We start from the raw sequence: 25,992 nt of genomic DNA on the forward strand, positions 1-25,992 counted from the left end.
GAAATTCATTGAACCGTAATAAAAGGAAATTAATCATATTTTTCAATGTCAGTTCGTTCAAAATTGTTGTAAAAATAAGAAAGTAGTGATTTTTTTTTTCACAAATGTTTCGTTACGACAACGTTCATCATTTTTTACCTCGTGAGACGATAGAAAATAAAAACTCAACGCGACGAGCGAAAAAGTTTTGTTTTTTTTTTTTTTTTTTCCTTTTACTGATTATACGTGCGATTGTAATTATTACATGTAATCACATATCGATATTCGAGAGGGTTGAAAAGTATCGTGAGACGCGGAGTTGATTTGACGATTTTGTCGTGACTACGGGTGAAAATAAAAAATAGATATCTCAATTTCAAAGTGACGATTTATAATCTCAGCGTTATGAAAAATAATAGTTATTGCATGAACACGGAGAAGAATGAAAAAGGGAAAAATTTTCCGAGGTGAAGTCGAGCAGGAATATTCGTAGAGCTTGGAAGAAAAGAGATCTTCTTTAATCCGTCGGACACGAGGAAGGACGATTTTCTTCGTCTCCATTTTACTACCCTTCCTGAGCCGCTTTTCCTCGTCTCCTTTCGTCTTCTTTCGGGGCTTAAAAAGCTCCTACCGTGCTCCATTCGGAGGAACGGATACTCGCCGAGAAGATTCGCAGGCGTTTAGACTCTCAGCGTTACTGCGAAAGTTGTAGGTGTTCGTGTGTATATGGGGCATTCCATGAAGTCTCGATCAAGATTCTACTTCCATGTCCCAGATTGGCTTTGTAATTTTTTGCATCAAAGTACGTGATGAAAAATGCAATCGCAATTTTTTTATGAATTTTTCGATCCAGCGTATCTGAAGTATGATTTAAAAGCTTGAAACGAAAGCCCCCACTTTCTAAAATGTGAAAAGATATTCCAAAAAATGTTTGAAAATATAAAAAAAAAATTCTTACACCAATTAGAAAACGGTTATTTCATAACTTCAATAGGTGAATAGGAGAAATAAGAAATTATTATTTGTCGATTGTATTTTTAACATAAGAAGAAACACAAACTTTTTTATTCATAATAATAATAATAACGTAATTTTGATGATGATAATATTTATTTGTTTACATTCTTCTTATTCATCGTTAGAAGTTGTGAAATCTCCGTCTTCTGAAACGTATCAAAAATTTCGTTGTATTTGGTGAGATTTTTCTGAATTTTTTCAGATATTTCGAAAGTGGCAGTTTTTGTTACAAGCTTGGTTGAAAAATTCTGAAAAAAATTGCTATTGCGTTTTTCGACATATACTTGAATACGAAAAATTATAAAGCCAATCTGGGACATCGACGTCGAATCTCGATCGAGATGTCACGGAATGTCCCATATATGTATATATACAGAAAAAGAGAAGACGGAAAGAGAGATAGAGAGAGAGAGAGAGAGAGAGAGAGAGAGAGAGAGAGAGAGAGAGAGAGAGAGAGAGAGAGAGATAACGGTGGGTGTAAGAGGCGGTTAAGAATGCTTCCCTCGGTTCCATTGTTCTTCAAAGCTGCTGACGATTCCGCGGATGAGCCATACGTCTCAGACTGAAACCTCCATAAACTCGACGACTCAATTTCAAATGCAGTCTATTGTACATTTCCAACTTTTGTTCCTCGTTTCAAAACGTCAAGAATTACTGAAAACTCTGACGTAAGAATAGGCGATTTTTACCGCCTGCTGAAAATGAACAAAAGACACTATTTTTTAACTAAAGAAGTGCGCAAAAACTGTTTTTCCCGACTAGTGGAATAAGTATTTTGCCGCTGGTAGAGAAATTTTTCGCTGTTTCCAAACGTGCACCTCGTTTACATTTGTACATTTTTGTTGTAAGAAAAAAAAAAAATATCGCGGGCAATGACGAATTTTGCACACTCGTTGCGTAATACACTATTTCTGCACTGCTCGCAAAGCGATAAAATCTTTACTCCGTTGCGATGTAAGTTTTAAGGTCACCTTGATGAACTCAGAAATAAAACTCTTGGGAGCAAGAATGAAGTATAGAAGAATAAAAATGAACGTCAAAGCAACTGAAGTGTTGACTGTTCATAAAAAGTGATTTGAAAAGCAGTTAATCGTCTCTGGAATGTCGTGCATTCATTAATTTCAAACTATCAATTTTGCTTCTTTTTCTAACCATGCCTTTAATCGAGTCACGAAGCATTATATGATCAATGATAAAGGATGGTCGGTAATTTCTAATAAAGGGTAGCGAATCGACTTGTCAGCACACGAACTTGAATAGAACTTAGCACACCGCAGGACGATTTTCACTTCCTTGATATCCAGTGTTCAGTGAAGATTGTAAGATACGATTTAAAAAAGTTCCCAGGTTGTAAAATAAATGGTTGACATTCTTTCCCCAAGTAGTGCAGAAAATTTTTTTTCCTCGTCCACCAGCCGAACGTTGTGAGCTATTTTCAGATTTTTAAATATTGTAGGAAATCGTTTAATCTAGACATGGAATCGTTGACCTCACAATGTGGTCCTAAATTTTCCGAAAAATCTTGACTCATTCCTGCGAACCGTTTTTCAGGTTTGATGTGTTCGATACGTATAAATCACCTCTGACCTATTACCGATTGTTCAAAGCCGAAAGGGCAATGGTGGCACCAGAGCTTAACACCTAATAGACAAGATTCGAGCTTGCGAAGCGACGCTTCGCGGCGTCGGAATGCCGGGAAGACCGAAACGTGACACTTTGGGTACAACACGCAAGGTAAAGAGCAAAGGCACTGAACTCACCGCTTCCGGTTTTCATGGTGGCAATTTCCTCGCGTCCTTGAAGAAGGATATTCATTCGCGGTTTCCCTTGGACAGGTTTAATCACGGACGAGAGACGAGGGTATCACAAAATCACAACACAATTCCTCCTACCCCCCCACCCACCCACCCAGCCCTTCACAGGCGAAGAGAGTTTCTTCAACTATGACCTTAAATACGAGGCTGACCTCAAGTCGGTCTTCTTCCGGTTGAACTGCAGGAACCACTGGAGCCGGGTCGACGGGTCGTAATTCCTGGTCTCTCTCTCTCCCTCTCTCTCTCTCTCTCTCTCTCTTAACGCGGCATTAACCTCGAGCGGCCAAAAACCGTTTACCAAGTTAGATTGCGCCGGCTGCTGATCTCGGAGAAGACCCTCGACACTTTCGAGGACCAGGGCTTCCGACCGTCGCCACTGGGAGCTTTCCTACCGAGCTTTCTTGCTCGATTTCGTCCAGGGGATGTTCGCCCTGTCGTCGGACTCGGGGACGAAGGATTCGTTGACGCTGCTCCCGAATCCACGCTTTTAGCTAGTCAACGTCGACCCAGTATCACAGAATTGAGGGAGCTTTTTCTTCTTCTTCTTCTTCTCAATGGCTCGAAAGCTCAACGCGACCTTTAACCGGTTGCAGGCCTCGCGATTCGCAGGTTAGAATTTTAGGCACCTATGAAACACCTGCCGCATTGTCTGTCACCTTCGCACGACAAGCTTCGTCTACGAACGGAGAGTAACTGGTCCAGCTAACGGCGCCGCGAACCTCGGAGGCTGTGTCCGCCCCCGCATCATCCCTACGAAGCGGGTTGCCAGCGCCTCGTTCAACCCTCCCAACATCCCCACCATAATATCGATCCCCTCCACTCACCATGACGACGGCGTCCTTTCGTTATAACCCGCGGCTTTTCGAAATAGCTGAACGTTCTTTTTCTTGCAACGATTCACGTGAAGCAGGTACGGAACTTCTATGTTCTTTCAAGTTCACCATCATTGGGAGGAAAATTGAAGAAACTCTAAGTACGGAGCGGAGATTGACGCGTCGATTCGACGAATTCTATTCGCAACTTCGTCGCTATTCGAATTTTCGGGATTTTTTGGTGACAGCGGTGGGATACTTGGCAAAAATCGGGAAGTGCGACCGCTGTGAAAAAGTTTCTCGATCTTCCAAAAGATGATTGATCGTGACGAATAAGCGAACTTTTTGCAAACTGTTTGCTTGTTTTTGCTTTTAATTTTTTTTTAATTTCTTTTTTGTCGCCGCTTCTCGACCTTTGAAATCCGAGGTATCAGGAAACTGATGGGAGTTCATTGAATTTTGCCTGTACTTCACATTACAGAATTAATGTTTTCATTTACTCTGTTGGTGACAGTGACGGGATGCTTGGGTGAAATCAGTGTGTCTATCGGTGTGAAAAATACCTTCTCGCAATCGCGAGAAATTCAAAGAGATTATTTCACGATGATTAATCGTGGAGAGTTGACGAACTTGTTGCAAAAATTTACTGTTCGCAAACTGTCGACACACACCTTGAGTGTATGAAGAATTAGAAATATGGTCTCGAGCATTTATCGGTAAAAAAAAAGTTCCTCAAGAAATATAGAATTTCTTATTTTTGTGTGGGAATTATTACATTTCCAAACATGCTCTGAAAATTGTACATACTTATTATGTTCGAACTTTGGAGAAACTTTGTCCCACTTTGAGTATAAAAATTGTCAGTAGATGATTCTTTGGTTTCTAAGATGCACGGTTTTTCATATTTATAAAAAATTTCTATCCAGACGGGAATCCCTGAGAGATTTTGATAATACCGAAATTTTTTATACTTAAATGACTAAAAAAGATGTGATCGAAAATTTCTATTAACAAGATTTAGATTAAAGTATGATACATATGTGTCTTGAAAAAAAAAAAATCAATCTTTTTCTTTTTCGATCATTTCAATAACTAAAAACTCGGTGTTATATATCGAAATTTCACGCCCGACTTTTTTTTATTTGCACAGGTATTGTAAGAATATAACCCGCGTCATATTTCATTCCCAAAGTCACGCGACCACGTATCTTTCGAGTTTCTAGAGCAATACTTTCAATGTCAATAATACAGCTGTTGAAAAATTTAACGTTTCACGCCACTCTCGAAGTTATTTTTATTTTTTTTTTTCTGACCGGATGCGACGCTGCGTACCGTTCTAATTTAACAATTGACCAGATTGTCCCTTCGGAATGAATAAACACTTTCATATAAACTCCGGAAGCTCTGCTCCCCGCCATGTTGTCAGAGTACACGATGAGCCTGTAACCCCACTCGTAAGCTGTCAGCGTTAATTGACCCACTTTTCAAATACGAAATGCGAGAAGCTTCGCACTAGCAAAACTATAAACGATATAACCAAATTACAGCGCTCGTCAAAATTCGATACTTCGAAGCTGGGCTGTATCTGATTAACGAAAAGCAAGAATTTTTTTTCCACGGTTTCACGATAATTAAGCTTCATCGAATTTCGTATACCAAAGCAAACGATCACCGTCAGAGGAAAAGAAGCTGTTAGCGGTCGTTCGAATACAGCTTTCACACAAATCAATCAATTAGTCATTCGAAATTTCGCGAAATTTTCGTAATATTTTTGCACCGCATCGCGGAACTTTTCTCAAATCACGTCATTCTCTTGATATTATTATGAATTTTTCCATCGTGTAAAAGATTTTTTCAAATATATATGTTTGTAAGACTTTTTGAAATTTTCTCACATGTTTCGAAAATCTCAGAAACAGATTCACAGAAATTTGAATTGTTCTTCTTTTTGTCTTTTCTTTTTTTTTTTGTCTTCAGTTCACTTTTTTTTACACAATGACAGGATATCGTTGCCGATTTTATCATCCTCTTCGCGCGTTTCATCGATCCGCTGTCTCATTTTTACTTTTCAACCTTTCGACTGTTGGTTCATCTTTTTTTCGAACTCTTTCAGGACGTTACCGATATGGAAAATTGTATCGTCAGGCGATGCGTATATGCGAGTGGTAAATAGAAAGTGGAGTATTTACGAAAGGCAGAGTCATAGAAATGAAGCGTTATTTGCGCGTGTAGATGGGATTTAATTTCGCCCATATAAAGTGTGCAACGAGGATCATTTACAGGGTAAAAAGGTCGATATGCAATAGCGGGAAGCTTCCGGGTCTCGTTCTCGTTTCGAAATACTGGAAAAGCCGATCGAGGCAGTGATTAATTTTTGGCGTGGTTTCATTTCTTTTTTTTTTTTCTTTCTTTCATTCTTCTAGGTACACTTTTGCACGCGGTGCTGGGCTGCTGGACGATCTATCGATCAATTATCGATCTTCGATTTTTACTTTATCCGATGCCTGAACCCTGTTACACTACGAGATTCGCACCGCAATCAATCGCTGACGAAATAATTAATCGATTAACTCAACTGAGCTCTGTGAAACGCTTATGATATAATACCTATTGAGAATCTTACCGACTGATCGATGGAAGCTTTATCGATCGAGTTATGCACGATCGAATTCAGAAATTAAACGCGATTCAATTAACGATGAAATTTATGCGGCGTGAGATATTGATAAAAAATTTACAAATGTTTACTTGGACTTGAAATATTTTCAAGGATTTCAAACAATTTCAAATCACTGCGGCAAATAATTAGCAATACAGTTCCAAGAATTTGAGGAGGTTTGGTCGAGATTTAAAAACATCTCATCTTCACTTCGGATCGTGGGAATTTAAAATATAATTCTATAAGATTTCGTTTGATTCAAAAAGAAATAACGTGGCTTTAGTGATTTCGATGATTTACAATTGCAATTTCAGGGATTTCATACGGTCGTTATACCTACAATAAAAATACTTCAGAAACGTTTCAGAATATACATGTAACATTATACTTTGAAATGATGTCGTGTGCGGTTTTAGAAGATTTAATAGGATCTCAAGAGATCTCAGAAGCTTTTGAGGAATTTTTTTGCCCTCTGTTTGCCGAAAAAATAATATAATCGTATTTGTGTGCCTGGAGAAGGTGAAATAAAACTAGTTGCTCACAAGCCTCTCCCGATATTTTGAACGAATGATCGAAATCGAGGCGAGAGAAAATGAATTCGTAATTTTGAAAATAAAAAAGGCACGGAATGATCGAACGGATGTAATAGGCGAACTGATAGGATTCGTTACGTCAGACTGAATTATCGTGAGGTGAAATTTCATGGCGACTGCTTGCGACGACGCCCTTGTACGAAGTGTCAATTCTACTTGTTGGAAACTGTCAAAGTTACGCCCGGGCAACGCGTTTCGTAAGGGATTTAGAGCTGTCCTCAAATCGGTGGTCTACCACTAGCCGCGTGTTTGATGCACCCGTGTTTCCCACAGTCGAATATATTTATCGCTGGAATATAGTTGAAAAGTTTTAAAAACTAACCTTTCGAATCTATGGTCTTAAAGGGATCTGTTTACTGAGAAAAAAAATCCTACCGTTTGGAAAAAAAAAATTTTTTGCATTAAAAATGCTATAACTTTCGAACTGTTTGAGATGGCAAAATTTTCAAGGCATATTCTTGTAGGGCATTAAATTCTCTAAAAAAAAGGCCCCGAGCTGATTTTCTAGACTCGAAAATTCGCATACTCACGGGCTGTGAAAGTCGAAGAAATGCAGAAATATGCAGTTTTAGGGCTCTACGATTGAAAATATCCATACTAAGTGAAAAAACTTAAACTAAAGTGAAACGACGTGTGTGAAAGATGTTGTTTATAAACTAGATTCGTCAAAGGAGTAGAGTTTTAATTCATTTATTCATTTCTTATTGCATTTTCAAACATTGATATTCTTTTTAATTGTTGATAAAACTTTGTTTGCTACAATTAGGATATTGCTGGCGATGTAATTGCGCTACTTGGAAAACAAACTGTTCCTGTTCTTCATTTTTCGTCAAAGTTCGATTATAATTTTCTATTAACGCTATACTGCATATTTTCGCTTTTCTTAGATTTTCACGGCCCGTAAGTATACGAATTTGGAATCTAAAAAATCAACTCCAGGGTCCTTTTTTTTTTTAGAGAATTTAATGCCGTGCAAGAATATGCTTGGAGAAATTTTCTTAATTCAAACGGTTCAGATGTTACAACAGTTTTAATGAAAAAAATGTTTTTTTGTACGCTATTTGAATGGGAAATTTCAAACGGCCAGCGACACCTTTTAAAATAGAGGTAAAGAATTTTCCAATCGGGAGAATTTTTTGTCCCAGTAAATAGGTCTTTTTAAAACCATAGATTCGATAGGTTAGTTTTTTTGGCTCACCCTAATATATATGCATATACACATACTGTTACGGATTGAATTATCGCCAAGGCTATTTTCGATCGAAAAATAGGCGGTGAAGAATTGCCGCATCAAATATGTAGGATTAAAATAAACGGCGTATATTTATACAAACGATAGAATCATCGATCGACTTTTTGTGTGAAGCTACTGTTCGTTGATCGCAATTTTTTTACTGTTTTAAATTCCCTTTTCTCGGTTTTTTAGAGACAGAAGGGAGTTATTGTTGATCACTCCGAAAATGAGACGTCGAGTTTTCACTAAATCTCCATGTTTCGAAGTTTGGAAAATCACCTCCATTCATTTTCAGATAGACGCTGTCTGCATGCATGTATGTGATAAAATTTTTTGAAAACTAAAAACATTTGGATTTTGATGAAAATTGACATTCGACGGTTTGTCGGGTGGCTGATCACGAATCTGAATACAAATTTCGAAATCCAAAATGGCGATCCAATATGGTGGAAAAAAACATCTAAGAATATTCTGATTTTAGTAGAAATTGGTTGGCGGTGAGTTTTTGGGTCAACGATAACGAATCCAAGTTCAGAATTCCAAAATTTCTAACCGTAGATCCATCATAGTGGTTCAAAATAAAAAAAAAAAATCTAAATAATTTCACATAACATGGTATCCGAGGGGCTTAAAATCGTTGATCACTAATCTGAATTAGCAGTTTAAAATTCGAATTGGGTATTATTCTTTTTCTTTTTTCTCTACTTGAACTTGAAACCTGCGGTTGGTTTTTTTTTTCCTTGTTGTTCTTTTTTTTTTTTTTTCCTTGTTGTTCTTTTTTTTTTTTTTCTCCCTGCCCGGGAATATTTGACGGTGAGCAGAAATTTTTCAACGAGCAGAGAGAAAAAGAAGAAGAAAGTTTACCGGTGAAATTGCGAAATTGAATTTCATCGTGCAGATTTTTCGCAGCTCTTTTACGGCGGCATAAACTTGTAAGATTTTCCGCATTCCTTGTAGCTTGCAGTATATGCAAAACGTTGCATAGTCTGTTTGATCGAATCGCAAAGCTCAGGCGACAAGACGGCTGCACTTTTACTTGAGAAATCTCAGAATCCATCGAATAATCTGGAATTCTATCTTTGCCAATCGGGACCGACGAAAATATTTATACAATTCCAGTGCGTTTACAGCGGCCGGGCTTATTTTTCTAAATTTCTGCAACTTCGCATCCAGTCTCGCAAAATTTCACGAACGGAATTCACTCAGACCTTTAGAAATCCCGAAATCTTTCGCAAACTTATTCTTATCATCCCACTTTTTGTGACTCGGCCAATTTGCGAATGCACGGTTTTCTTTTTCGAAACGGGTTTTATCACTGCTCAAATTGCAGTTTCAGGTCACACTGTGAATTTTTTTTTTTTTTTTATTCTTTTTACTTTTTTTTCGTCATCCATATCTAATTTATGTTTGAATTCGCAATGAAAGATTGTTGAAACAGACCGACGAGTGAATATATTCACTTGATATATACGTAAACATTGCTCGGTATATGCAAATATACGAGCCGTTTGGTTTCGACCGACATTCGCTTCCATGTAATATTCAAAGAATGTATCATAAAGTTAATTATATTTACTCTTCAAATTTGAATACAAGGGGTGATTTTTTTTCGACGTATAAGCAGATTCGCTAAAAAAAAAAAAATGAAACATCTTTGGTACGGAGGATTAAGAATGATTTTTAGTGAATTTGAAAGATTTCGGACGAATAATACAAAATGTGCCGATATACGTAATTCACACATCATTTCAAATTGTAATTTTTCGAACTACCAGAGAGAAACAAAATATTTGACTCGGATTTCACTGATTGGCGATATTAATTCTTGACCATGAATCCTAAAAAAGGTTTTCAAAAACAATTAGGACCTGATTCAGTTTTCCAAAATTTTCAGAAAAACCTTTCAAGAAGCCATCTTTTTTTCTTGAAATAAAAAAACCAAAACTATCTAAAATCGACCTATAGCGAAGCCGAAGCTTGCGACTCGGTTTTAAAATCTCACCGGAAACAAGAGTGATATTTTTTCATCTGCGATCAACACTTTACAATAAATATCATAAAAATTTTTTCGTAGATGGTGAAATTGAAAAATGAGTATAAAATTACTGGATGTGTCTCTTTTTCCTCAATTTGCTTCGGAACCTGACAAACAATGATGAATATCCTGGAAGTTCTGTCGACAAAGTATAAAAGCATATAAATAAATACGCTCCTCTTGCGGTGGAAGAATAAATAAAATATTTTCTCCCTCAGAACCGGCTGCATCTTTTTTTTTTTTTTTTTTTACTCCTCCGATTCTTGTACGTACAGCTTATCGTCAACTCTCTTTGCCCCTAGACGATACAAATCCCATAAATCACGTGCCCGAATTTGTATCAACTCACTTTCTTCCATTTACTTTTATTTTATTTTTTTCAAATAATTAAATCCAGTATTTTTTGAGGCGGGAAGACAACGAACCTGATCTTCTGATTTATCGTCAAACTTGCTGGGGGTAAGAAAAAATGAATAAAATAGAAAGTCTGTCGTCCGGTAGCTAAGAACAGTGATCGATGTCGTTGTCCATGAACAATGGGCTCGAACCCTCAAACCCCACGACATTGTTAATTCTTTTAACGTTGTCTTAAGGTGTTCCCGAAACTCTGTCTATAAACAAGATGTTTTTCGACTCGGTACGGTGCGTTCAATACGTCTGAATATTGCGTGTGCGCAATTTATGGGGTTGTCGAAAACGAAAATTGAAAAAGTTCTGTTCCGATATCGTGATTTTTTATTTATTTGTTTATTGTTGTTGTTTTTTTTTTTTTTTTTTTACTCAGTTTTTCCTACATTTCCTCCATTTATAATAAGCGCGTCAGGGTCGAAAAATTGAGTGAGCACAAGATGGGGGTGTTACAATTTATAACGAATTTTTGAAAACTCAAAAATCTGATTCCTGAAATGTGACGAGCCAAAAAAAAAAAATAAAATGGAAAAAAACGAGGGGTAAAATGATTATAATTTTGATAATTTTCGATTAGTTTTTATATTTATTCTGACTATTCTGTGTTATGGTGTTCTACATATATTTTTTTCACTTTCAGCGTTTCGAAACTTCAGTAATCATTTCAAAATGTGAAATGTGAACGTCACAATTTTCTACATTTTTGTTGATTTCGATATTTCTTTTAACTTTGCTATATTTTATTTATTTATTTTTTTTTTACCTTTCCAAGGTTTGAAGTTTCTGCAACAAAATTTTTCATTCTCGTTTCCAAAAAGTCTGACTATGACTCTTCTTTGGTGGTCAAGACTTAATAGTTTCAAAGAAAAAAAAACCAAAGCTTCAAATTGTTTTTTTTCCCCCAAAAAATACTGAAAAAATGATTCTGTCGTTGCACGCAGAAAAAAATGTGAAAAAAAAAAATCGTTGACGGTAATTTAATGGAATCAGAAACAAAGGTAAAAGAATTGAAGCTGCGGGCAGAATTTTATTCGCTTTCTTTCGGACAACCCCGTGTGCATTGGTGCAGGTTTACACGTCGCACAGTGCGGCAGATTTTCCCGTAAAAAAGGATCTCGGTTTTTCGAGAGGACTCCCGAGCCTTACGTTATCCTGGCTTCCTCCATTCCTCCTTGTTCTTTTCATTTCTCTGATCCTTCTGCGGCTGCAGTTTCGGCCCTCGATTCTCTTTCGCCATTATGTTATATATTTCTACCGGGCAGTTAAACCAACCGTGCAAATCATTGTTCCGGAAAAGCAGGGTCCTGTAATCATGACATTTTTATTTACCAAATATTTCTCCTTATTTTCTTTTCCGTATTTCTTACGTCTATACTTGCGTCTGATTCTTGTATGCTTTTCCGAGAGAATGGACACGGACTTTCTTGACACGCGTGTGAGAATATGTCCTCCTTCTAAATATATCACAAGGAATGTAAAGGGCTTAATCGTTGTTTGTGAACCTGGTCTACATACGTCATTTAATCTCATCTAATCTCTTGTAATACTTTGTAATCGTTTTTAATACCTAGATTCTCGTTGTACCGGTCATGTTATTTTTAGAATACTTGTGATCACTATGATAATCAATTGTCATTGCTTGTAATCTCATTGCAATCCATGTCATACTCGCGTCATCTTTGCAGTCTTTTTTTTGTAATCTTTGTAATCATTTCTGTACTCTGAAATCTTTGTGATCCTTGTAATCTCTTTCTAGTCATTTTTAATCTCTTTGCAATCCGTGTAATCTTCGTGTAATCTCTGCAGTTTTTTCGCAATCTTTGTAATTTTCGCGCTTTCTGGAATCTTAGTGATTCTTGTAATATTTTTGTAATCTTTGTATTCTCTTAAAAATTCATATGAATTTTCATATTATCCCTGCAGCCTTTTGGTAATCTTTGCAACCTTTCTCTGGAGTCTGAGTGATTCTTGTAATCCCTTTGTAATCATTGCAATCTCTTTACAATTCATCTACCTTCGTGCAACGTTTACAATTTTTTGGAAAAATTTGTAATCTTTTTCTGTCTCTCGAATCTTCGTTATTCTTTCAATCCCTTTGTAATCCTTGTAATATCTTTGCAACCCGTGTGATCTTCGTGTAATATTTGCTGTCTCTGGAATCTTTGCGATTCTTATGATCTCTTTGTGATCATTATAAACTCTCTGCAATCCGTGTAATTTTCGTATAATCTTTGCCGTCTTTTGGTAATCTTTGTAATCTTGGCGTTATCTCGAGTCTCAGTGATTCTTGTAATTCCTTTGTAATCATTCCAATCTCTTTACATTTCGTGTCACTTCGTGGAATCTTTGCATTTTTTTTTTTTTTTGACAAACTTTGCAATCTTTGCTGTGTCTGGAATTTTCGTGATTCTTTCAATCTCTTTGTAATCATTGTAATCTGTTCAAAATTCGTGTAATCTTTGTAATCGTAGTCGGTGTATGCCCTTGAAAAAAATCACCGTCACATCATACAATAAACAATTATTTTCACCAGAGTCACGAAAGTTCGGACGGTTTGGATAAATTTGAATAAAAATTAAAAACCGCGCTTCGTCGAACCAATTCCGTGAAAATATTCCGACCTTTCGTGAATTCTTCGAAATAGAAACTTGAAAGGGAAGCTGCCCTACGACCGCACGGGAAACGTGGCAAGTTATAGTATTCCCGGCGAACCGCGCATGCAATTCTCTGAAGCTGGATTATTCGAGATGCCGATTCCCGCCCAACTTTAATCGTTTTACGTTACAGAAATCTGTGGGAGGAAATAACCCGCTCGATTAATGTTCCACGCCTGTAATTTATCTGAGGTATTAAACTTTGGCACACAGGTGCACAATTTCCTGTTTCAAACGTTTTAACGCCGAATTTGATTTTATGGATATACACGTGTGTGTATATATATATGTATATATATATATATGTATATATATATATATATATATATATATATATATATGTGTGTGTGTGTGTGTATGCTAATTTACAGACCAAATTTCGCCCCTCCTTCCTATTTGTACTCAACTACGTCTACCGTAACTGTTAATTAATTTTCCATATTTATCGACGCTACCACGCAGCTTATATTATCCATTAACTCATGGGGACGAATGGAAAGGGAAGCGAGACGAGAAACGCTGACTCCAAGAGACGAACGAGAAAAACGAGATATCGACGTCGTATCGGTAATTCGAAAAATTTATCTGATGAATATTTCGCCGTTCCATGTAATTATAAAAACTTTCGAATGAATGGTGAAAAAAAAAAAGCAAGCGTAACCAATGTGCACGGAATATATTTTATTTAAACGAGTGTCAGGTGACTAACAGTTCCATAAAATATTCTTCTCTTTTTATCCACCATTTATTTTACTCCCTTCTTAATCCTGTTTTTTTTTTTTTTTTTTTTTTGCCACTTTCTTAGTATTCTTTTTTTTTTTTCTTTCTCATCTCGTTAGTAACGAAGACCTTTTATCTAAAGTACATGTATGTCAAGTGGCACGGCACCTCTTTCGCCTATGTATTAACTAACCTCAGAGTTTCTCGTTCAGGAATTTACGCAATCTGCCACCGCCAGCAGCGATTGAAGTGCCATTCTCGAAACTCCTTTGAGTATAAAAGTGAAGAAATTGATAGGGGGAGAAAAAAACATTGAAACGGAGAATTGGGGGAGAGAGAGATAGATGTGATTCAGGAAAAGGAGAATGAGAAAAATTATCAGAGAGGGAGAAATAAAATAGCGGAAAACCAAAGTGGAATAAAAAGAAAAATTATCCACTGAGAAGAATTACAGGATCTTTTTTTTTTTTTTTTTATTCCTAATCGTTATTTCGATATGTAACTTGAAACAAAATTGTGATTCACATTTTAACGTTTCTCTTTTCCATTAACCGTTGAAAATCGATGTGGAAAAATACGTTGTGCTTCGATAAAATAACGGGAAAATTATTCGAAACACTAGCGCAGATAACGTAATTTTTTTACCGTTTCAAAATTTTTCGCGCACGAAATATGAAAAATTGATAAATTTTCGTCGCTTTCATTTTGTAATACTTTATCGAACGAGTTTCAATGAAGCAAAAATCTTTCACGTATAACGCGCAGCGTAATAAACGAGTTACTTACAACGATCCAGGTTTGAATTAATTATTATCCGTCGTTATAATTGTAACTCGTTATACATTTATGTATCTTTTCAAAGGCGTGAAAAGATACGCGCCCCTCTCCACTCGCGCAAAAGGGCGAAGAATTTGAGCAAACGCGACGAGGACGCTAATTATATCAAATATTTGAACACACCTTCTCAGCTTTTAGTTGAGCAAACACATTGCAACGCATTCGGTGAAAATATTTTCATCAACGTGATGAAACTGGGCAAAAAAAAAAAAGGAACAACAATTACACACGAGAAAAAAAAATGATACAACAACATGCTCCTAAAGAACACTGGACAATCTTTTTTCCCCGCTCTCATTTTTGGTTTTTTTGTTTTTTTTAATTTTTTTATTTTTTGTTTATTTATTTATTTGTTTATTCATTTTTTGCGCGTGCTATGTAACGTTTTTTTTTTTTTGTAATTCCATAATTTTAAATCTGCAGGATTACGGAGTGACAAGATTGTCGTGACTTTTTGAAAACTGAAAACTCGCGTGAAATGAGAATTTGGGACGAAGTGGTCGAAAAATAAAATAAAAATAAAATTGACTATACATTCTCAACCAAAATTGAGTCTCGTCGACGATATCGAACACTTTATGATAAGGTGGGAATCGCAAAAAAACAAAACAACATTTCAATAATAATAGCGCCCAAAATTGTTATCAATAAATTGTTTAAGCAAAACGTTATTTAACAAATTTATGAAAAATGTTTTCTTATTTTTATAGTGTGAAATGAATTCGTTGATTCGTCTGAACGCGCGTGAATTTTGCTAGAATTTGTTCATTACATTGAAATTTTCATCTTCGAAAATTTTTTGATTTTGAAAAATCGATGATAAATCGTGAATTTTGGATACGTTTTTGTAAAAACGTTGTTTACGTTACATTTAGAAAGTTCCCGGGGCATTGAACGAATGGTTTCGTGAATACAGATTTTAAAAATTTTCGAAAACGGAAATTTCAAAATAACGAGAGAGTTGTTTATAAAATTCACGCGTATGCCAGGAAAAAACAACGAATTCATTACACGTAAAAACAAAAAAACATTCCCTAAAAGCTTTCGTTTAAACAATTTATTGATAACTTTTGGGAATTATTATTATTATTGAAATCTTAATCTTCTTATCATCTTTATTTCGACTGATGTTTGTACGATTTTTATCTTTCGGTTGAGAATGTAGAGCGAGTAAATCCTTAAATGTAATAATTTTACGAATAATCGACCGGATGAATAACAAAATTTACACTCTTGGCAATCGAAGTCGCGTGAAAATTTTCAAGTTCAAGATATTATATTAAAATTGATTGAATATTAGAAACGAGAAGGTTACCATATATATATATATATAACATGGGCAGTTATTTAAGAGGCTTTATAAATAACATGACAGCCGCAAATTAACAACCACGCAGCGGATAACAGAAACTCAGCTCTCTCTCATCCCCCTGAAACCAAGGGCGCGTCGAGTATCTCGCGTTAATGATGGATCGTGCTAACAAGATTTTCACCCTCCGGTCTCGGCGCATCACTTTACACTTTGCCAGCTGTCTTCCTACTTTCCCTCCAACCGTCACGCGGATCTTACGCCCCACCGATCCTTCGTTATTTCTCACCTTCCCGATGTTTGCGTCATCGGAGACCCCGTGGTGTCTCAGTTTCCCGATAAGGGATGACGATGATAATCGTAAAAAAAAATAAAAAAAAATAAAAAAAAAAATCACGAAAACAGCTACTGTGTTTCGATTGTCTCCCGCTCCCCCCACCCCTTTTTTTTTACTTTACATCGAATCACTTTTTCTCACCTTATCCAACCGCGAAACGTGATGTAACTTTAATCTCTGCAATTTTTAACATTATTCTAGCTTCTTGTGGAGAAAAAGATCGTTTTGTTTTTTTTTTTTTTTTTTTTTTCCCTCGTCTCTGCAGAACAATACTTTGGATGATAAATTTGTAAAAATGAATTAATAAAATAACTTACAAAAGCTTCTTTATCAACGCAGTGAAATACGTATAATTTTATAATAGAAGAAATTTTTGCTCAATTTTAAAAGGTGTCGGTGGCCATTTGAAATTTCCCATTTGAATAAAACGCAAAAAATTTTTTTGCATCAAAAATACTGTAACTATTGAACTGTTTGAGGTGAAAATTTTTTCCAGGCATATTCTTGCAGGGCATTGAATTATCTAAAAAGAGACCCCAGAGTTTATTTTTTAGATTAAAAAATTCGTATACTTACGGGCCGTGAATGTCGAAAGAAAAGCGGAAATATGCAGTATAGCGTTAATATAAAATCGTAATCGAACTTTAACGAAAAATGTAGAACATAAACAATTTATTTTGCAAGTTAGTGCAATTACATCGCCAGCAATATCCCAATTGTAACAATATCTCAAACGGTAAAAAGTTATAGTATTTTTTGATGAAAAAAAAAAAATTTATTCTATATATATATATGAAAAATACGGTGAAAATTTCATGCAAGATTCACCGTATTGCGTCCCAAGAGTTTTTCCATCCTCAGGAAACTCGCAAATTTTTCACGCTATGAAAAAAATTCCCAATATTCCATGAAATTTTAATTTACCACGCGGAGCAAATAAAATTCCCGTAGAATTATACGTAAGATAGACGTGTCGTTTTGAAATTTGTTCTAACCTTTGGATCGCGTGGTCTATACTTTATACATTGGGATCGGTAAAAAGTTTTGCGGCATCCCTCCGGTGACACGTTATCTTCGTTGACTTATCCGCTGGGATTCAGCCGTCTCTTGTGAGCGATTCGTAAATAATTAATCAAGCTGGCTATGTACGCTCAGAGACGCGGGCGTGACGTTTTTTATTATTATTATTTTTTTTTTTACATCTTCTTCTTTTTCGACTCGTGTCATTCTTTATTTTGGCATCATAGATTGTTGAAGGTCAAAAAGTAGAATTCTCACAGGATAGAAATGTCACAATGTCGAATTTACAGAAGCAGGGTAATCTAGTTCGTAGAATATCAGAATGCTTAAAGACGAAATACAGGAAAGGGAAACAGAGTAGAAATGTTCTTTAATCACGAAACACTAAACTATAGTATCTTCAAAATATTATTAAAATTATACATAAATACAGAAGTTCAGACAAGAATTTGTTTTATTTTTTATTAAATTTACAAGTGTAGAGAAATTTAGAAGTTCGGGTAGAAATACAGAAACCAAAATATATATTTATCACCATAGATATAGAATCGTAGAATTTTGACTTTCAATATTTAACCTAATTTCGAAATTTTGATATTTCAGTTCATTGATATTCCATATTTTGTAATTGTACAATTTAAAATTTTTTGAATTTCCGGCACGTGGTTTTGTATGAATTTTCTGGAACTTCGTATCGATTTTATGCAATTATTTTCACCCGGTATATCCACCGAATTCAAGATGGCGACAAAGATACAGCTGATCGTTTCTCTTTGACACAACGAATACGTGAGAGTAAAGAAATTCTCTTGTAAAATTCTTCAATACTTAATTTGCCTCTGTGAATTTTGTCGCGAGTTCAGAGGCACGATGAAAAACGAGTATTGGAGTTTAAAATACGACCGTTCGAAAGCGGCGCGCGTCTTTTTCTCCGCCAGATGGCGTCTCGAATTGCGTGCAACGAGACGTAAGGCGGGAAATACAAATCACAGTTGTATCGAAAATTTGAAACAACTTATGAACGGGCAATCCGCAGCTCGAACTCAGGCCACCCTTGGCTATATTCTAAGGGAGAGAGAAACGCCCCAACGCAAGATGTGTCAAACTGTTAGAAATAAATCGGTGGTACCCACTTACGGGGATATGGGGGACAGGGCACCGCGTATATAAAGATGAGAAACTGCGGGGGAAGAAGAACGGCTGAAGAAGAATCGGACTTGGATAAGGCGAGACCGGGTTGTTGACTGTTCCACCCCGTTAGCTGAACATGGCAGCGATTTATTACATCCAATATCGAAGATGCCGTTTCTTTTATAATAACGTTATGTGCCGGCGACGCGTGCGGCCGGGAAAAACGCGAGTGAGGATCGCTGCGGAAAAGTGAATGAAAAAGATACAGGGAATGAAAAATACCGATCAAATGACGTGAAATAGGAATTGAAAAATCGAAGACTCAATCCACGCGCTCTGCTACCCTCGGGACTACTCTTTCCTCTCTCCCTCTTCCTTTCACCCTTATTCCGCACATTTGCCGTCGCCCGGCTTGCCTTGCGTTATTTCATCCCCCTCCTCCGGCTACTCCATTTACCCCGGGGCTGCCCTCATCAATCAGTTTCGCAAAATATTATTATTTTCCACTCTGTAGAAACTAGTTAGGAAACTACTTTTATCACGCTACGTAAAGGAGTGGAAAATAATTCAACGACGAAACGCGGGTACGGAACGATTACTGTTGTACTCGGATTTTTCTCGCGCTAGAAGAATTCGTAGAATCTTTTTGTTCTTCGTCCAGGTAATATTCTTGCCGAAGTATAGATTTCGCGTATTTTCAACCGAAAGATTCAAATACAATAACTGGAAGATTGAAAATTTTAAAAGAATGGAAAAAAAAAAACAGCTGTGAAATTGAAACCCTGGAAATAATTTTGACTGAGTAAATGTTTGTGAAAAAAAAAATAAAAAAAATAAAAAAAACAGGGAATTCGTGGTTTGAAACAATTGAAGAATCCCATATAAACATTTTTTCAAACCCTTTGAGTACACAAAAATTGGACTTTCAGTGCGTGTAAAATTCCTTTTGATATTGAAATCGACAGCCGTTCGACCGAAGTGAAATCTAAAATTTAAAATGAGCAATATGAAAAACGGGTAATAATTGTTGTCATATCGATGTTTGTAATTAACGTTTGAAAACCGAATACGATTCGTTTTCTCTGCTGATAAATTTACGACGTAACGAAAGCAAATCGGGGTGGTGAAAATCTCGGAAAAATAGAACCTACCCTCGTTCTTCTTTCCCGTTCATCGGGTCCTCGACGTGCGACAAGATAGCCGAGACTATATGACCAAGTTCGGTTTCCGGAGTTGAGTTTTTGCGGGAAAAAAAAATACGAGGGAGCGGGAAAGTTGCAGCAACCCTCAGATAGATGGATAGACGTGAATTACGGGAATGTAGGAAAATGTCGTTTGATTGCCAGTGATATTTTACCAACTCGCCGATTTTACGATAGCGAAAATTTTCAATATCATCGACGAGTCGGTGAGGAAAGAAGGAAGTTTTTTCAACGATATTTAGAGAGTGAGGAAATATTTTGTTTTTTAACACAGCGAAATTCACTCGTTTCGGGTGTCATTATAAATTCACGTCAGAATTGTTTCAGAACGAAAGAAGGATGAGAGGATCGATCTTTATTTTCTCTCTGCTTTATCACCCGTCTTCTCGTATTTCGGTTTATTGGTGACAGCGGTGGGATATCCGAGCACCCAGATTATACGGGTGTGTTGTGAATGAAATCTCTCGTGGTTTAGAGAGAAACTGAAATTGCAAGGTAATTTATCATCGGTAAATGGCGGAGTCAGTGCCACAAGCTGTGTTGTTTCAAAATTGGTCGAGCTTGACGTAAAAGAAACACGTGTGTGTAACATTATTTTACCGGTGAAAAGATATCATGCGAAAATACGTTTTTGAAAGAAGTAAAGGCATCGGTCTACTTCAGAATCATAAGTAATGCATTTCCATTTCCATTTATCGTTGATTTCAATTTTTTAATGAGAAAAATTTCCGTTAATCATCGAATTAGTTATTTTAGTGGAATAAATATTTCATAAGAAAATTCAATTATCAATTTGATTAAAAATTTTACAACCCTGATCTATTTGCATCATAGTGCGAGACGTGATTCTTTTAAAAACATCAATTCGTATTTCAATTTGTCAAAGAACGTTCGCGACTATTACGGCAATTGGCAGCATATGTTTTTTTTTTTATCTTATTGCACACGGCTTTCAATTGTTTTACGAAGAAACTTTTGATGTTGAAATTCTTCCTTTTACCTCCAAATTGATTCTACTTTTTCCGTTCTATTTTTCTTTTTTTTTTTTATCCTACTCTCCGTCCTCGACTTACTTTCGTTCCACTCTGTCTAGATTTTCGTTTCTCGCTTTTCGAACAGGAACGTGACAAAAGCACGCCTGTGTGATGTAAGTTTCTTTATTGAATTTTCCGTCATGTCGCGATATCGATACACTTCAAAAGATATTTTATTGAGTAACCACGAGGCTCCGTCTCTCCGCAGAATCACGATTAAAATTTGTATTTCGATTTAGAAGAGCTGGAAGGGTTCGCAGTCTTGATATAATTGTGACGTGAAATGATTTTCAGATTTTTAAGAGTATGTACAGATATTTCGCACCAAGTCTTGAGCTAGTTTTCCGATCGTAATTAAATTACTCATCACTCGACGCTGACCCCCTTAACGGCAGTTGGTTCATAACTCAATTAGGAATGTATCGGGTGTACAGTCAAGTTAGAAAATTAAGGAGTTTTAATTAAATTGCAGACAACATTTTCAGCCTTAAATTTTTCGCATTTGTACACAGTCAATCAATAATTTGATTTGATCGAGGTTTGTTTTATTTAAAAAAAAATATATGTGGTGTTAAATTTAAATCAATTGATGAAAAGTATTGTTATTGATAATAACGTCAACCATTTCGTGCCGTAATATATTTTTTTGATCCGTATGACATTTCAAAAATAGTTCCAACAAATTCATTTTATTCTTTTCAGACAGCACTCTTGAATAGTTTATCCTCTTTGTCACAATCCGAAATTCTTCCTGCAACAAAATGCCAATTGTTTCGAGTTGAAATACGATATTTAACCGTGGCATTGACGACCATTGAAAAAAAACGAGGTAATAAAAATGAGGATAAAATATCCAGGAATACAGGTCTTTAAATTTGAAGTGAATTGTTCGATTGTGAGCCGTTTTTGAAATATCGCGGAGAACGTCAAACATGCCACTTAGAAAAATGGTTGACATTATTTTCGATAACAATGCTTTGTATAAATTATTTCTAACGAGAAAAAAAAAATAACAAATTTCAAATAAAGTTAGATTGTCATAGTTTCGAATAAAATAAACTACCGTTGGTATTGAATAGTCGGACGTCGAGACATGAGTTCCCAAAACTTAGCCATTTGAAACACATTGACGGTGAAATCGCGACTTCAAAATCTGAACAACCATAAGTCTGGAATACGAATTTCAGCGAATAATTCTCTCCTCGTAAATATATCCAAGTATATGAAGTTCAATTTTTATTAAATTTAAAATGAATTTTGGTTGGTCGTCAAATTTTCAATTCAATACTCCGGGTCTCTTGAATTCTGTTTCTTTCGGTAGAAGATATTTTCCAAAATACTTTATTCGAGCATTGTATTTATTTCGAAGCTTTTCTATCGGACTGTACAAACCGACGCGAGAATACGAAAGGTCGGACATCGATTGAGGCTAATCGATCTTTGATTACTCACGCTTGAACTGCAGGCGGTCAAAAAAAAAAAAAAAAACGACGAGTGACAGGAGAAATTCGGAAGGCTAAAAAGCGTCTTGATAAAATAATTTAAAAAAAGAAGAAGAAATAGTAATAATAATAATAATAATAATGATGATGATGATAAAAAATTTACCCTTTCAAATTTCCTACCCCTCATCGCTAAGTTTTGTTCGGCAGTTGAGGTTTTGATTTCCGTTTCATTAACGAAGGCGAGGAGAAGGGGGAGGAGGAGAGCTTTTTGCCCGGATCAGGGAGGCGGCTCGAGCTTAATTGCCGTTGCACGCCGGACCCCGTTAACCGTAACAGGAGAGAGCTTAGTCGAAGATGAGTTGTAAATTATTTCTATCTCATTATCAAGTCCGCTTCAGGGTAAAGCTCGTCGCTACAAAGGATGCGAACTAACGTCGTTAACGGAAAACATCCCCTAATCGTTTTCGATGCGTCCAAAAACCGCGTAAAAAGCTTTCCTCGCCGTTGCCGTGGCGATGGAGAAACGAACGGGGAAAGGGTGGCGATAAAAAATTTTGAACAACAACAACGACAACGACAACGACATGCGTTATATTATCACCTACGTGCGTGTATCACGCCGATAAATGATTTTACGAGCTGAAAAACGAAGCCTGTAATTTGTAAATTACAAGTATTTTTTATAGCACGGATGTGATATTGCGAATGAATTTAAACTACAAATCGGATACCTTAGTGTGAAACAATTTTCCGAGTCACGAATTATCTGCAGTCCTTTTCTATTTTTTTTTTTTTTTTTTTTAATCGTCGCTGATATTCATAAAACTGTGAAAAAATGCAAACATGTAATAATAATATAGTCATGGAACAGTAATTGCTGCAATTATAACAACTCGCCAGAAAATTTCTGTGGCACGATAAGAAAAAAAAAAAAAAAAGATACTTGTTTCGATCGGCTACGAGGAATTATATACCAAGTTGCAAAAGTTCACAAAACATTTTCAGGATTCGTTTACTTTTTCTTCTTCTTACTCTTCTTTCTGCTCTTACAACTGAAAAGTTTTTCGAATCGTCAATTTTTCCGTGTATAATGAGAACAATTGATTCGTCTTCTTTTTTTCCGTATATTTTCTTCCCTCCGCCTTCTCGTTAGATTAATTTTTTTGAACACAGTTCCGGGAATCAGTTGAGAGTGAGAAAATTTTGCGCTCATGATTGTTGGAAAAAAGTTTTCCCTCGCCGGTTTCTATTTTTCATTTTTACTTTAATTTATTTCTTTCTTTTTTTTTTTTCATCTCCTCTCCGCTCCGCTATTCGGGGAGGGAAATTTTTACACATCCTTTTTATATATTGGACGCGGTGCTTTTAACCACGGTAAATCAAATCACCGTCCATATCAAGCTTTCAAGTACAATTATACGCGTCAAAATTTTTGAAAACCCGCCATCTTCCGCCATTTCGTTTATTTTTTTTTTTTTTATTTTTTTTCTCGTCTCTCGTTCCATTTTATTTTTTACGGCGTTTCGTTTGGTTTTTTTCTTTTTTAAATTTAACCAAAGGAAAGATTTTTTTTTTTTTTCTTTTTTCACCGTCCTCTTACCCCGAGAACGGATACCGTTTTACACGCAAATCCCACTTCCGCAAAATATATTCAGACTTCCGCCGAGGTTGTTTCGATTAACGAGTCTGATGCGAGAAAAACAAAAAAATATTTAAAAAAAAAAAAAAAAAACGCATCACTGCACGAGTATTTTCGAATCGACGGTACATGTAATAACAATTTTTCTCATCGTTGCGCACAAAAGAAAAAAGAAAAAAAGAAGAAGAAAGTCACTAACTTTTTCACGTACGTTTAAATATGCACTGTAACGTGCTATAGTGTGGAATAAAAATTTCAGCAACAGTCAGCTTCTCCGTTGTTGTTGTTGTTATTTTTTTTCCTCTCTCTCTCTCTCTCTCTCTCTCTCTTACCTCAGTTCTTCAACTTACTCTCTCGCTAATTAATTAAACACAAACTATGCAGGTATAAAGCTAGACGCGATGTTATTTACTCGTAATTATGAAAGTAGGTATATAAATATAAGTTTATACGCAACGAGGAAAAGTGAGTGGAGAAAATTTTGAAAAACAAAGAAAACAGCGGAGAGAGAAAAACTGAGTGATGCAAAAGTCGAAAAGTTTGCTACTACTCCCGAGTCTCGACGTGGTTGCGTCGTCGTATTTACATTCGAATCGACGTTGAAGAATTTTTTTTTTTACTTTTTATTTTTTCTGTTTTTTTTTTTTTTTTTTATTTTCTTTCTCGTGTCTCAGTTTTCTACAATTTTTTCATCCACTTTCCGAGTACGTGAAACGCAATTATTACTTCGGCAAGATGTGTGTATAATCAGCTTTTCATTTTCTATTCGCTTCCTTTTTTTTTTTTATTTATTTATTTATTTTTTTCTTCTTCTCCTCTTCGTGTCCGTAAATTATTCACTTAGCTCCGTATCGCAGCCGTTATTTACACCGAAATTGCAAGGTGGATGCAGGTCACGTTATCCCCGCATACTTTGCTATCTATAACCCTCGAATCAACGCGGTGTGATTAAATTTTAATGGAATAATTTAGTCATCAGAGTTTGAAATCGACGAACCGCTCATCCGGCTTCGGAAATCTGCAATTCGCTGGCTTTGGTAAAATTCAATTTTCCGAAAAGCGGACGATTATCTCGGCTAGAAAATTAGCAGGCGTTTTTCATTCGTGTTTAAACGTATGATTTTTACATCACCGTATATATAATTGCGTATTATACGTATAGTTGGAAAATAATTTGGTCGTAATGAACGAAATTTTCATTTTCTACCAAGAACTAAATTTTGTCGATTGTGGTGAAAAATGAAAATAATAGTTAAGGATCGAGCGGTAACCGGAACTAAAAATTTCTCTCAGTATGGTTTTCTTCTGCTTTGCTTTTTTCGTTTATTTTTTTTTCTCGAAAATTGCATCATTTTTCCGTGATTCTGTGTCAATCTGACCGTCGTCGATCATTCCGATGGAAATGAAAAATCCTTTTGTGATCTCTTGAACGTTTTGTTTTTTTTCTTCTTCCTATCACATCGAACAGTTTTCAACCATTGTTATAATTTATCAGCTACGCGTGCAGATTGTTTTGCTGATTTTCATGATCGCTCAAAATCCGTCTTGCGCTTTTGAAAACGATACTTTGACGATTTTCAGGCGATTTCAGCACGTTATTTACAACTGAGACTTTTCAATAGTTTACAATAATTTATTTCACCCCTACTCGACTTCGACTCACCGATAACTGTTGACCATTCTTCTAATTCGACTAACATCGCGTTTTGAATAGTTTTTGAGATTTCGTTACTAATTTTCATCATGTCCATTTCGTATAAGTATCAAATTTTATACATGTATGTACATATAAATATATCGATAGTTTCGAAAGTTTGACGTATTGCTAGAGCGCGCGTCTTTTTTTCCCACAATGCACTCGATCTCTAATTATCGGAAGGCCTGTATTCAAACTATATATATATATAATACGCGCTTGACTAACGATATTTCAAACTTTGCCTGGACGGCTCGAGGCGAAAGTTTCGAAAGCTCGGATCAGTTGAAACCCTTTTAATACCCTGCAGGGTTTAAAAAAAAAAAAAAGAACATTTTTGATTCGCCGCTTTTCCCATTCTTCCTATGCAAATTTATGTGATGGTTTTTTATTATTTACATATTTGTTTTATTCTTT

At 35.9% G+C, this 25,992-nt stretch overlaps 1 protein-coding gene across 5 annotated transcripts in view; it reads right to left on the minus strand.

Annotated features, from left to right (window-relative positions):
• The window catches only part of LOC107225915 (glutamate receptor ionotropic, kainate 2), a 251,204-nt gene that overhangs the window by 213,758 nt on the left and 11,454 nt on the right, over window positions 1-25,992 (minus strand). For 4 of the 5 annotated variants that reach the window (XM_046744601.1, XM_046744596.1, XM_046744597.1 and 1 more), the window contains exon 1: window positions 2,757-2,877. The exons of the other annotated variant lie outside the window; for it this stretch is intronic. The gene's annotated coding sequence lies outside the window, so the exon portion shown is untranslated. Of the gene's footprint in view, window positions 1-2,756; window positions 2,878-25,992 lie in introns of those variants that run through there. 5 annotated transcript variants of the gene reach the window in all.

This window comes from Neodiprion lecontei, chromosome 7, assembly GCF_021901455.1.
Source record: "Neodiprion lecontei isolate iyNeoLeco1 chromosome 7, iyNeoLeco1.1, whole genome shotgun sequence".
NCBI lineage: Eukaryota > Metazoa > Arthropoda > Insecta > Hymenoptera > Diprionidae > Neodiprion > Neodiprion lecontei.